At 45.8% G+C, this 14359-nt stretch overlaps 1 protein-coding gene across 10 annotated transcripts in view; it reads right to left on the minus strand.

The window, feature by feature from the left end:
- Window positions 1-14359, minus strand: part of CEP170 (centrosomal protein 170) — a 150946-nt gene that overhangs the window by 72194 nt on the left and 64393 nt on the right. The window lies entirely within an intron of this gene.

Raw genomic sequence — 14359 nt, forward strand, 5'->3', positions numbered from 1 at the left:
AGATTACAACTAGTACAGCGGCAAGAAACATGCAGAAGTTTGTTAGTATCTTGCTCTTTGATGGAACAAAGAAAGCATGAGAAGAAGAGAGTCACAATGTACATTTTGAATAAATGTTAAGACAAAGCTTTTTTGTGGAGCTGTTAACACAACATTATGCCTCTAGCATAATAAGCTTGTTAGCCAAGCGTCTTGGATGTGAATGCACCACAATCTAATGATGCTAAATGAGAACTGGAAAATTCATTCTGACTGCTAAGTTAAGAAACTTCACTGATATGTCAAGAAATACAGAAAAACTAAAAACTCTGGAATTTCAAAGAAAATTTCAAAAGAGATATTCATAATGTAGATGGAAAAAAAGCCACAGCATCAAGCAGAATGCATTTAAAATGGGTGGCACAGTAAACAGAGCAATCAAGATATTAAAGATTAGGGTGGAAAGATTGTTCAATGTGCTCTTCCTTTTTAGGAGTCTCCTCCTAAACCTCACCAAATTTTAATGGAGAGGTGAATGGTGGAATTTCAAAAAGGGCAGAGCAAAGACTCGCAGTGTTAACCTTATAGCATGAATAAATTCCATAAAGGCTGCAGATGTTGCAAAAGGAATAATAATAGTAAGGGACAAGACAACTGATATACAGAGCATCCTGTGATCTTTAGCGTTTACAGTGTGTTAGTGATCAAATGGAAAAACTTTATGTAATTTTGAAGCGATACATTATATAAAAATAGCACTCACAATTTCATAAACATCTCTAGTTTTTGTTTTTTAAAAACATAATATATTGTATTTTATTCTGTTTTTAGCTACCGTTAGCCCTGCTCACAGGGAACAGCAGCCTATAAATTGAATACAATACAATAATAATAAAAACTACCTATGAAGGTTGCTCTGGAATATGTTGTTTATCATTTGTATATAGAAGAGTTAGAGGCTGGCCTCCCAGACCGATCAACGCTGAAGAAATTGCTGTACGAGCACTTGCTAGTCAGATCTCCCCATCCATTCATGTTTGTATTTGGGTAAGGTAGGATTAGCTGGCTGCTTCAGCAAACATTTCATGATTGAGGAGCTTTCCCAAACTGTTAAGAGCTGGGAGCACTTCTTCAGAGCTGGGACTTCATCAGTTTGACCCCTGGAGTTACAGTTCCTCTTGGCATATCACTGTATGCAGGCCAGGATAAGCTAAGGGCAGTTTTAGCTGTCTCATGCTTGGTACCAGAAGCGGATTGATCTAAATGTTGGCATAACAATGGATATGCATTCACTACGGTGTCTGCACTGGTGGATTACTCTTTAAGAAGGCTCAAATCAGTGGCTGATGACTAAAATCTCAGTTGAACAGTTGAACAGAAGTATTTTCGGTGGCTTCTTTACATTGGTGATTGGGGGAAACAAATGCACACGGTGTAAATACTCCTCCCCCCCCCTCCCCAAGCATTAAGATCTATAATGTAGCCACTTAACCAACAAAATTTTTCTAAAAGGTGGTGAGATTTTTAATTTTAGACGAAAGGTGCACTTTGTGGTTCAGTTCAGAATATACTTTTTAGTCTGAGTTAACACTGCTAAGTACTTTGTGGATTCTGCTCAATTTACTTTTCTTCTTAAGAGGGGAAAAGCAGGTAATGCTGAGGGCTCATAGCTGGAAAGCAGAAGGATAAAAGCAACAAAGCTAAATAAAAGAAGCCAAGGCTCCAGGTAAGGCCATGACAGAACAAAGACTAAATAAATGTATTTTGATATGCAGTTCTTTTGGAGAAGAAAGAATTTTGGGCTGAGAGGCAGAAGCATTTAGTTATGTGAGGGATAAAAATACTGAATAGAAGAAATGGGAGATTATCAGGACAGAACTACTTTTTTTCTAATAAATTCAATGTTTTCTCTAGGTAAGTGTGTAATGAAGGCATCAGGACCATACTTTAGCAAGTATCAATTCAACCTTGTTATGCATTCACCAAAATTAAACAGTCACCTTAGTTTAATCGTTAATGCTATGAAACTAGAGGTAAAAGGCTCGTATTATTATTATTATTAATTTGTTTTTTTTATATTCTGCCCATTCCCCCGTTTGGGGGCTCAGAGCAGAGTACAACAAATAGAAATAAAATCACAATAAAATCATAATAAAACCAACTTCAACATTCAGTAAAGTGCAACAAGATGATTCAGCAAGATGATATGACAGCTAGGTGGTATAGCACAAGAATAGTACCACAATACAGCACCACAATACAATAGTCCAGTAGGGGGAGGCCAACCGGTCTAATAGATAGAGGCCCGCTGTCTCATCCAAAAACCCGGCGGAACAGCTCCGTTTTACAGGCCCTACGAAAGGCCAGCAAGCCAGGTAGGGCCTGGATCTCCATCAGGAGCTGATTCCACCAGGACGGGGCCAGGACCAAAAAGGTCCTGGGCCTGGTAGAGGCAAGATGGGCATCTCTTGGGCCAGGGACTATCAGAAGATCCTGGGAGGCCGAACGAAGCGACCTCCGGGCATATATGGGAGGAGACGGTTCCATAGGTATGTTGGTCCTAGACTGTGCAAGGCTTTGAAAGTCAATATTAACACCCTGAAACGGATCCAGTACTCTATAGGCAGTCAGTGTAGGCTGCGGAGTGCCGGCCGTATGCTCATCCATACAGGTGATGCAATCAACAGGTGAGCTGCTGCATTCTGCAGCTGCTGCAGTTTCCGGATCAGTTTCAGGGGAAAGGCAGCGTAGAACGAGTCCAGCCTGGAAGTAACCATTGCATGGGTCACTGTAGCCAGATCTTGGAGGCATAGGTCTGTGTGTCTGAAGCAAGTTCACCCAGCACATTTCCTTTGTAAACTGGGGATTTTGAACCTAGACTTCCCAGATAGCAGGCTGTTACTGACTACTATACATGACTGTCTCTCTATTCCTGCACTGCCCCATAGGAGTTTCAGTTATTTTGTAATCCTGTAGACAAACACATAGTTCTCACTGTGTCATGATGCCTTCACATGTTCTTGACCAGGTCACAAAACAATTTAAGTACAAAAGCTTACAATGCCCAGCCATTTCATGTTTTCCCCTAGGTCCTAGGTTCAGAGTACTGACCATGAGATTTCTATAATGAATGTCAATAAATCAAAAGTTAAGTTTTCAGCTTACAGATACACACCTGAACAGCACACTCAAGATTGCTATAGCACAGACATTTTGATGCAATAATTCAGAGCAAGAGGTGTCAGTTATTAGAGACTGTTAAATAAACAAAATATTTCAAGAGTGCTAATGTTTTAAGCATGCCTTAAGTAAAAAAAAAATCTTTAATTGTGTTTCTGTCCTTTACAAAGTTTATATCTGTTACCTGCCATTACATTTTATAACAAACACAGCCCAGCTGAACAAGGTCTCATTTATGTCAGATTTGGCCCTCATAACAAATTAGTTTGACACCCCTATTTTAGATAGTCAGTGTTCAGTAAAGCTTATCTGTATAATCCACTTATTGCTTTCATAAGTATTATGGAGCTTATGACCTTCAACAATGGCTTCAGGCCTGTTTTTTCCTCTGTGACAGGCCAACCACAGAATGAGGAATATGAAACTTATTCAGGGCTGTCTCACATGAAAATTGAGAAGAGTTAAAGCAGAGATACATACAATCCCCATTTTTAAAACGAGTTTGCTTCTTCCTCACCAAGGGCTTTCGGTTAATCATCAGTATTCATAAACACAGAATTGCAATCCTGCAATTCTTTTCAGACAAATTATAAACCGCAGTTTGAAAGAAAATACAAATGTGTGTTGTAGATGCCCTATTCCTATAACTTTGTTTAAAAATGCAAGGTTAACCACATCATTAACATAATGGTAGACGCTATTTTGATAGTGTCTTTGGAGCTGTTTGTCTAAATCACAAAATGTCTACAGCTTGGTTCTGATGTTTCTACACAAAATAGTTCTGGAGGTGGGGAAACACTATCTGGGTACCTGGGGTCCTTTTTCATATTACTAATAAAAGGAAAATACTGTGAAGACCACTACATGACTCCAAGACAGAATTACCACCACAAGCAGAATTTTGAGTCATTACTTCATAATAATTTTAATATATGCCTGCCACCAAAGATCTCAGCTGTTAAGAAAGCTGATATGAATAGAGCAGTTCCTCAGTGGAACAGCCTTCCTCAGGAGGTGGTGGGCTCTCCTTCCTTGTTGGTTTTTAAGCAGAGGCCAGATAGCCATCTGACCGCAATGCTGGTTCTGTGAATTAGACAGATCATAAGGAGAGTTGGAAGGGTTGCATCAATGATTAGTTCTTGCGCCCCTTTTTTACATGCCCAGGGAAATGCTGATTGACACTCTGGGGCCAGTCAGTAATTTTTCTCCAGGCTAGTTTAGCAAGGGATAAACAGGTTGCTTACCTGTAACTGATGATCTTCGAGTGGTCATCTGTGCAGTCACACACATGGGTCTTGCCGCAGGCAACGGATCCGTACCTCGGAGCTCCAATAGCTCGTTTATAACGTCTTTTGGCGCGCTTTCCTCCCGCCCTGGGGAGCAGGCAGCGACTGTGCATGCCTGGAGCGGGGGGAGAGCGCCCATTCCACTCAGTTTCTTCCAGCCGCCACTGGCAGAGAGACTAGAAAGGTTAAAACAAGAAGTACCAAAAGCCAGCAGCGGGGAAGGCTGGGTGGGCGTGTGTGACTGCACAGATGACCACTCGAAGATCATTAGTTACAGGTAAGCAACCTGTTTATCTTCTTCGTGGTCTCTGTGCAGTCCCACACATGGGTGACTAGCCAGCTAAGTGTCCTGGAGGAGGGTGCTGGAGGAGAAAAAGGTTAGTCACATGGCCCAAAGCAAAGATAGTATGATATAGAAACATAAGCGGATGCACTCACCTCCATTTTAGTGAAAGATGGATCTGAGGACCGCTTGGCCGAAGGAGGCGTCACGTCTTGCACGAACGTCCAACGCATAATGGGAGACGAACGTGGAGGGAGAGGACCACGATGCAGCAGCACAGATGTCCTCTAGGGAGACGCCGTGTAAGAAAGCCGAAGACGTCGAGACCGCTCTGGTAGAGTGAGCCTTAAGGCCTTCGGGCAGAGGCTGGTTAGCCAGTTCGTAGCACAGCCTAATGGCGCTAACTACCCATTTAGATAGTCTCTGGGTAGAGATTTTGAGTCCCCTGCAGGGGTTTCCGTATGCCACAAATAGATTAGGGTCCTTACGGAAAGGCCGTGTACGATCAAGGTAGAAGGATAAAGCCCTTCTTGCATCCAGCGAATGCAGGGCCCGTTGTCCGTGATCGGTGGGGTTGGGAAAAAAGGTCGGCAGAGAGGTTGCAGTCGATAGGTGGAACTGGGAGACAACTTTAGGAAGGAACGCAGGGTCCGGTCTGAGGACAACCTTTTCCTTGTGGAAAGTGGTGTAGGGAGGATCGTGGCGGAAGGCGCATAAGTCACTTGCCCGTTTCCCAGAGGTAAGGGCAACAAGCAACGCTGTCTTCCAGGAGAGAAGGCTGAGGTCTATGGTGGCCATAGGTTCGAATGGTGCTTTCATAAGCGAGGAAAGAACTAGGGATAAACTCCAAGTTGGGACAAGGGGTTTAACGGGTGGATTGAGGTGCAACATGCCCTTGAGAAAGGCCTTGGACAAGGAATGAGAAAAAACTGTTTTGCCGTCTACCGGGTTGTGGAATGCAGAGATGGCAGACAGATGAACTTTCAAGGATGAGTAACAGAGTCCTGATTTCTGTAGGGAAAGTAAATACTCCAGGATCATATTGAGAGGTACTGATTCTGGAAGTAAATGGTTAGCAGTCGCGAATGAACAGAAGCGTTTCCATTTCCTTTGGTACGAAAGCCTTGTGGAGGGCTTCCTGGCGTTCAGAATAACGTGGGCTACCTCTGCGGAGAGGTGGGAGGTCGAATTCTCCAGGCCGTTAAGGCCAGTACCTGAGGATTGTGGTGCAATATCTGACCGTTGGCTTGGGACAAGAGGTCGCTCACGAGAGGGAGGCGACGGTAGGTGTGATGAGATAACTGGAGAAGTCTCGTGAACCATGGTTGCCGTGGCCACCAAGGGGCTACCAGGATGCAGTCCGTGCCGTCTCGTGTGATCTTCATCAGTACCCGAGTCAGTAGAGGGGTTGGTGGGAAGATGTAGTGGAGAGGGCCCGTCCATCTGTGTAGGAAGGCGTCGTTCTCCCTTCTTGAAAAATAGCGTGGGCATTTGGCATTGTCCCGCGAAGCAAAGGCATCCACCTTGGGTGTTCCGAAGCATCTGAAAATGCGTCGGAGGTAAGTCGGATTGAGGGACCACTCGTGGTCGTCCAGACGAAACCTGCTCAGAGAGTCGGCCAGAACATTGTCGACGCCTGGGAGGTGAACAGCGGTCAAGTGAATGTTGTGCTCCAGACACCATTCCCAGAGCACGATGGCTATACGGCAAAGTCTGAGAGACTTGGTGCCCCCCTGTTTGTTGATGTAATAGACAGTTGCCATGTTGTCCGTTGAGATCTGGACATGGCTCCCGTTGATCAGGGGAAGAAAGGATAAGAGGGCCCTGTGTACGGCAATCAGTTCCAAGCAGTTTATGTGCATGGCCCTCTCGGAGGGGGTCCAAAGGCCTCTGACGGTCTTGTCCTGTAAGTGGGCTCCCCATCCCCACTTTGAGGCATCTGTTGTCACAACAGCTACTGGAGGCGTCGGTAGGAACGGCATGCCCGCGAGGAGATTGCTGGGTACCGTCCACCAGGTAAGGGATGAAAGTGCTCTCTGGGGAACCGTGAGTAAGGTACTCTGCGGTTGCAACAGAGGATGGTAGGCTCTTACAAACCAGAGCTGTAGTTGTCGCATCCGTAGCTTGGCAAAGTGGATGACAGAAGTCGTGGCGGCCATGAGGCCCAGCAGGCGTTGTATTGTGAATGCAGACTGGCAAGGCTGTCGTTGAATTGACCTGGCTAAGGTGATGATGGTGATTGCTCGATCCTCTGGGAGGAAAGCACGGTGAAGAGAGGTGCGTAGGAGAGCCCCTATAAACTTGATATCCTGCGTGGGCTCGAGATGGGATTTGGATGCGTTCACACGAAGGCCCAGGGAATCGAGAAGGGAGAGCGTTGTGCTGATATTGGTCTGCAAACGATGCTGAGTCGGTGCTATGAGAAGCCAGTCGTCTATATATGGGAAGACTGTGATGTCTCGGAGTCTGAGAGCCGCTGCCACCACCGCCATACACTTGGTGAATACCCTTGGCGCGGTGGAGAGGCCGAAGGGCAGAGATACGTACTGAAAGTGGTCTTGCCCCATAGCGAATCTTAAATACTTCCGATGATGGGGCCGGATAGTCACGTGGAAGTAAGCGTCCTGAAGATCTAGGGAAGCCATCCAGGAGTTCCTGGGAATAAGAGGCAGGATAGCATGTAGGGAGATCATTCTGAACTTCCTGCATTCGATGAAATTGTTCAGCTTCCGAAGATCTAGGATAGGGCGCTTTCCTCCATCGCGTTTGGGGACCAGGAAGTATCTTGAGTAGAATCCCGTCCCTCGATGTTGAGGAGGAACAGGTTCTATGGCATTCTTCTGGAGCAAGTCCAGAATTTCCTGCTGCAAGAGAGCAGATGGAGGTGTGGCTATGAAGTGGTGGTGGTGTGGTGGCGAAACGAACTCTATTGCGTAACCTAGACGCACGATGCTGAGGACCCAAGAGTCGGTGGTGATGGAACTCCAGCTCGGGTAGAAAGGGGATAGTCTGGTATGCCTGATGGGAGAGTCAAAGAGACTGCTTGCCTGTCTGAGACTGTTTCTTAGAAGGTTGAGCCCGTGGCCTTTGATGAAAAGGTTGCTTTGGGAGAGGTTTCCTTTTCCAGAAATCTTGAGACTTGGGAGACCGCTGGCGGCGCTGAAAGGATGGCTTCCACGGTCTCTGCCTATTAGGGGGCAGTGAGGTTGGTTGTGTGACGCCAAGTCGTTTGGCTCTTTTGCGGCCGTCGTCGACCGATGCAAGGACCTCGTCCGTGGACGCATGGAACAGCCCCAGACCGTCGAAGGGAAGGTCCTCTATACGCTGCTTGATGTCCGGCTGCAAGTTGGTAGAGCGCAGCCAGGCGTGGCGACGTAAAGCCACCGAAGTTGCAAAAATTCGAGAGGAACAGGAGACCGCATGGCGGATAGAGTTGATTTGTTGTTTAGTGACACGGGAGAGCTCAGAGACGAGGGACGACACAGCCTTCTGAGATGAGTCAGGCATGGATGCGATATGAGGGGTAATCTGGTTTGCCAAATTGAAGGAGTAAGCCGCAAAATAGGCTAAATAATTGTTCAACTTGGAGTTGGTTGAAGAAAAGCTATAGATTTTCTTAGCCAGAGTGTCCAATTTTCGACCCTCCCGGTCCGGAGGAACGGGGTGGCGAGATTGTTTGGTCTTGGTGGCGGAATGAACAACGACAGAGTTGGGTGCCGGGTGAGATGCGAGGAATTTGCAGTCAGCTACGTGCACCCTATAAAGAGAATCCAGGCGGCGAGAAAGTGTAGGGATCGAAGCCGGTTTCTCCCAAGCTTCCTGGAGGCCTTCAAGGTGTACAGGGAGCATAGGAAGCGTAGAGCTATCAGGAAAATCTGCACGGACTAGGTCGTGGACCACATCCGAAACTTTAGGTGAGTCAGAGGACATAGGGATGTTTAGTGCGGAAGCCATGGTTGTAACAAGATTCAGGTAGGCCTTAGAACTGTCGGATGGTGAAAGCCTAGGAGGCTGGTCCGATGAGGGTGAGGCTGGGGCCTCCTCGGAGTCGGATTGATCAGAAGTGTCTCTATCCGAAGTCGAGGCGGGACGTTGTGGAGACTTGGGTCCAACAGGTGAAGGGTCCCGAGGACGCTTGAGTGGCGAAGCTGGTGGTTTGGAAACCGATGCGGATGCTGTTCTGGGAGAATCTCGGTTCCGAGGACCAACGGGGGGCTGCACAGCATGGTGGGAACCAGGTGCAGTCTGGGAGTCGAAAACGTCTCGGGTCCGAAGTGCTGCCGCATCCTCTCGGGTGCGAGGGTTTGGCTCTCCTCGGGGAGAGTAGCAGTGGTGTTGGTAGTCATCGTAGCAATCTGGAGACAGGTGGCGATAATAAGGAGATCGTTGGTCGCGTGAACGGTAGTAGTCGCGGGTTCCGGGTGAATAATAATCCCTGAGTCGAGGTATATAAACATCTCTTGGGAGAGGCTCGGGATCGAAGTCGGAGAAATGCCTATAGCTGTGGCGCGATGGTGAGCGCAGGTACCGATGGTAGCGCGAGTGAAGTCGAGGTGACGGAGACCGAGAAGGAGAGCGGTCTCGTGGGTAGTCACGCTGGTAGTCACCATACCGGGACCGGGAGCGATCACGGCGAAGGTCCTGGTAGTCATGACGACGCGGAGAGTAGTCATGTCGATGCGGAGAGTAGGGACGATCTCGGATCGGAGACCTCGGACGAAGCGGAGACCGCGAACGAGAGCGGGGCCGTGGAGATCCAGATCGGAGCCGATGAGAGGAAACTTGTGTAGAAGATTCCTTCAGCAGTGGTGCTGCAGTGTCTTTAAGCAATGGAGTCGTGATGTCCTTCAGCACTGGCGTTGTGACGTCGAGGAAGGATTCGGGTCCGAGAAGTGGAGCCTTGGTGTCGAGGATATCATTAGGAGGAAGGCTGTGCACCGAGGGTGATCTCGAGCCAATCGGAATCACTTCGATAGAGGGTTGAGTGAGGCGAGGCATTTCCGAGATAACATCGGAAGGAGCCGAGAGTTCGATAGGTAGAATCGGATTCGATTGCGCGGAGGCCGTTTGGGCGGTCGATACAGACGATTGCGCAGCCGTAGCAAAAGCGGAAGTATGCACGGAGGTAGAAGCCGACGGGTCGTGATGCTTCTTAGGCGCCGAAGTGGTCGGGCTGGAAGTTTTCGGGCCCGAGTGGTGTGACTTCGACAGACTCGATTCGCCCTGATGAGTCTGTTTAGGCGCCTTGTGGCCCTCAGAGTGCTTAGAAGACTTTTTATCGGACTTATGCTTCCTAGGTACGATAGGAAGGGCCGAAGTTGCCGAATCTCCCGCTCTCAGTGGGGGAGGCGGCGGATCTGAGGTAGACACTGCGCGGAGAGAGGATTCCATGAGGAAGCTACGAAGGCGAGCTGCTCTGTTCTTGCGCGCCTGCTTGCCGAAGCAAGCACAGTGGTGGCAGTTATCGGTTCTGTGGGATTCCCCCAAGCAAAAAAGGCAGAGTGAATGACCGTCTGAGGACGGAATTTTAGAACCACACTGCCTGCACCTTTTAAAGGTGATTTTCCCTTCCATTCGTTCCGGACAGGGGAAGGAGGGAAGGGAGAGACGAGAAGGGGGGGGGGGGTAGAAAGAAAAAAGGCGAAAGCGCAGAATCGGGTTAGCCTCTTTTTTTGTTTTATATTAATGGGACGAAGAAGGAAAAAACAGAGAAAATAGAGAAGAAAAAAGGAGGAGTAGTACGATACCAAGAGACGAGCCAGAGGAGGAACGCAACGAGGTAGGTGTTGTCCGGGCGGCGGAAGGGAAGAAACTGAGTGGAATGGGCGCTCTCCCCCCGCTCCAGGCATGCGCAGTCGCTGCCTGCTCCCCAGGGCGGGAGGAAAGCGCGCCAAAAGACGTTATAAACGAGCTATTGGAGCTCCGAGGTACGGATCCGTTGCCTGCGGCAAGACCCATGTGTGGGACTGCACAGAGACCACGAAGAAGATCCTGGAGGCTTTTGCCATCTTCTGAGCATGGAGCAGGGGGGGGGATGTATGTGTGTGTGTGGGAGGTATTTATGAATCTCCTGCTTTGTGCAGGGGGCTAGACCAGATGACCCTGGAGGTCCCTTCCACCTTCATGGTTCTATGAAATATTATCTTATGATTGTTAATTTGCCACCCACTAGAGAAGACTGATTTGCTTCTCCCTACCCCCACAAGTGAGAATGTAAATGATTACTGTGGTGGGCAAAGGAAAGGACTTTCCTCTGGAACTGTCGTCCTGACTTTTATTTCCCCACCATTTTCCCTCAAAGAAAAGGGTTCAGGTAGAATAACCCATGAATACACAACAAGCCTCAACACTGTTTCATTTGATACTGAAGCATGTGCTTATGCCTTCTCTAGTCACCTAACTTATATGTGAAAGTTTATAGACATAAAATAATCATGAAAATCTCTTCAGAAGCAAGACACTTCCAATAGGTACTATTACAGGTACTGACCTAGCCTCAGATCGCAAAGCATGGAGGCACACCATCCACCAGGCTGTCTCTTCTTTTGAGAACGCACGCATAGCTGGTCTTGAGGACAAAAGGAGATTTGAGGAAGAATCGCACTGCTACAGCACCAACCCTAAATCAGACTTTTCCCTGCAGCCACTGTGGCCGGACCTCCCTGTCCCGCATTGGTCTTGTCAGCCACCAGCGAGCCTGCAGCAGACGTGGACTATTGCACCCTTCTTAAATCTTCGTTCGCGAAGCCAAGCCGAGAGAGAGAGAATATGCACACTTGTGTGCTGGTGCGGTCAACAAAGTAAGAAAGTGAATAGTTTAAAAATGACAGCAACCATAATGGGTAATTTTCAGATCATACTGAACATGTATCAGCAACCACTTTATTCAGGTCTTCTTTATTCCCTAAAACCAGAGTACAGACTCTACCAAAGGTAAAGTTTACGACATTTGAACAGATTTTCTGAGGCTTGCCCACTAGCAGCATTTTTCATAAGAGATTTCCATTAAGGCTGAAAAACAATAATACCAAATAATCTTATTAGCTGAAATGCTGTAAAGGCTAATTGTATCTAGTTGGCTTACTGGTAACTAATCTCCCATATCACTCTCCACATTAAATCATGCTCCATCTGTTATAACACACTTTCCCTTCTGCTAAACTTATAACTGGTTTCCAACATTAAAAAATGCTGACCTGTTTAGGTTTAACCTGTATCAACAATCTGAATTTTAGGTTTCTTACAATAAGGAATTACTAGAAGACTGGCTTGCTTACATGTTTTATATGAACTGGTACGTGGCATCCTGAGATCTTCCTATTCTATAAGCAACTAATGGTGGCAATACTGGATTACTTTAGTAATAAAATGGAAAATCTTTGTGCAATTGAAAGGCTATCTGAATATCTCACAGTTCGAGTTTTTCACTGCTCCATAAATTACATTTGATGTATTTTAGAATTCAATTAAATGTCCAAGAAAACCATTTTAAATGCATAGCTAATGAGCAGATTAAAGTGTAATGTTTATTACACAGTAAGTATGTTCAATGAAGAAATGCTTATCAAAATTTACATGTAAAACACAAAACACTGGAATACATGCACACTTTACAAACATAAGACTGGAATACTGCCAATGGAAGACTGCTACAAAATTAATGTATATTTTTGAGGTTTAAAAAGAAACAGATCAAATCTGAACCACATTTATTATTCTGGGCATAAATACAAGCTTAGATTCAACAGAAGATTTCTGTGGACAGAAGAGGGAGAGATTGTTGCTGAATCCTCCTCATGCTCTCCTTCAGAAACAGCACCTCAGACGGCATTTGGAGCTGCAACAGGAAGGGAGAGGTGGGAAAGTCCCATACCCCTGTTGGAAAAACTATCAGTCAACACAATTTCTGCTGGGGGGGGAGGAGGAAATTCCATTCCCATTGGATTCAGAATGGGTCCATGCAGGGGTCATTTTGTAGAAAAAAGGGTGCCAGAGCTCGTTAGCCCAACTCATTTGCATATGCCACATACCCCTGACATCACCAGATGGTGCACTAAATTATATCTGCTCAGCATCTACCTTAAAACGCTTCTTGAATTATAACTGTCAAATAAAACCTTACTGCCATCATACTTCTAAAATTATTTTCTCCTATATGGCCACAGTGGCATGATGAAGATTTCCATCTGTCTGCTTTATATGTTTTGGTTATTTCCCCATTTTTGTGGGGAAAAATATTATAAAGTTTAGTTTGTCAATCTTAAGAGTTCAGCAAAATTCTCACAGGAGGTTTGAACTATGGAACCCAGAAAGCAAGTATTTTTTAGGAGGGAGGGGGTGAGAAAACACAATAAAATTCAGAGGTTCTGGAGCTCCGCTTCTGTGAGCTCCTGCCCAAAATGAGGTCTGGGTCCATGGTTTGGTGCTTCCTAGCAGGTTCCAGGCTGATCCAGTATCACCATCACTGCAAAGGGGAGCATCTCTTTGCCTACTTTTTCTTGTCCTGCATTCCCTGAAATGGGAAGGTTTAAACACTCCCCTTTAATTTTTTAAAAATAATACTCATAACACTTAATCAGCAGAGAATTGATTCAATAAGAACAAAGTCCATTTCATACTGTCATATGCTTTTGTGTGGAAGCTACACCACAGCAAGGGTTTATTTTTTAATTTCTACAAATTTTCTTTACTGAAAATGCAAGGGTTTTTTTTTTTTTTTACATATTGACAAGGCTTCCTCCCTTTTTTCCAAGAGATCTAGAAAGCATGGTGAAAGCTACTAGGGCTGTCAATGTCATTACACTTCTATTCAATAGGGGAAGAAATGTTTGTCAATCTTATCAATATGTTTTAAAATATTACTGTATTCTCCAGACATAGTCTCTTTAAAAACAAAGAACTGGGTGTAACTTCTATGCTGGCTCTGCTAGACTCTTCCCACATGTCTCCTACCTATCAACAGTTTGCTCCAAATCTCTATAGTACACTTGAAAAGATTCATACTTGTAACCCACAGATGGATCATATAAGTAATTTTTTTTTAAAAAGAAAGCAACAGTCTAGAGGCAATAAAGCACACTGCCAAAACATACAGACTGATTTTGCACTCACCTTACTCTACCCTCATGTCCGTCTTCTCTGTGCGGCGTCCTTCTGATTTCCACTATTTGTGCCAGGGCTGCAGCAAACATTGCGGTTTTCGCACAGCAAATGGAAACCACTAAAAACCAGTTTCCATTTGCTGCGTGAAAACCACGATGTTTGCTGCAGCCCTGTCACAAATAGTGGGAAATCGGGAGGACACCGCGCAGAGAAGATGGACTTGAGGGCGGAGTAAGGTGAGTGTGAAATCGGTCAGTCTATTTTCAGAATGTGTACTTTTCCCTAAGTGATATTAATGTAGATCAGTATCAGATATATAGTTTTACCTAAAATAAAAATAAAAAATCAGCTTCCTGTTGTGTAGCTCTATTTATACCTGCTCAACTCCATTGTCATTATTGCAATGTCTTTTTAACCACCCCACCTGGCTGCTGTCCAAGATATTTGACTGCACTTGCTGGGTCTCGTTTTTAAAGAATTAAAAACCCCCAGTAAATGAGAAAAAAGAATGAACCAGTTTTATTATACA

The sequence above is a fragment of the Heteronotia binoei genome, chromosome 1 (assembly GCF_032191835.1).
Source record: "Heteronotia binoei isolate CCM8104 ecotype False Entrance Well chromosome 1, APGP_CSIRO_Hbin_v1, whole genome shotgun sequence".
Taxonomy (NCBI): Eukaryota; Metazoa; Chordata; class Lepidosauria; order Squamata; family Gekkonidae; genus Heteronotia; species Heteronotia binoei.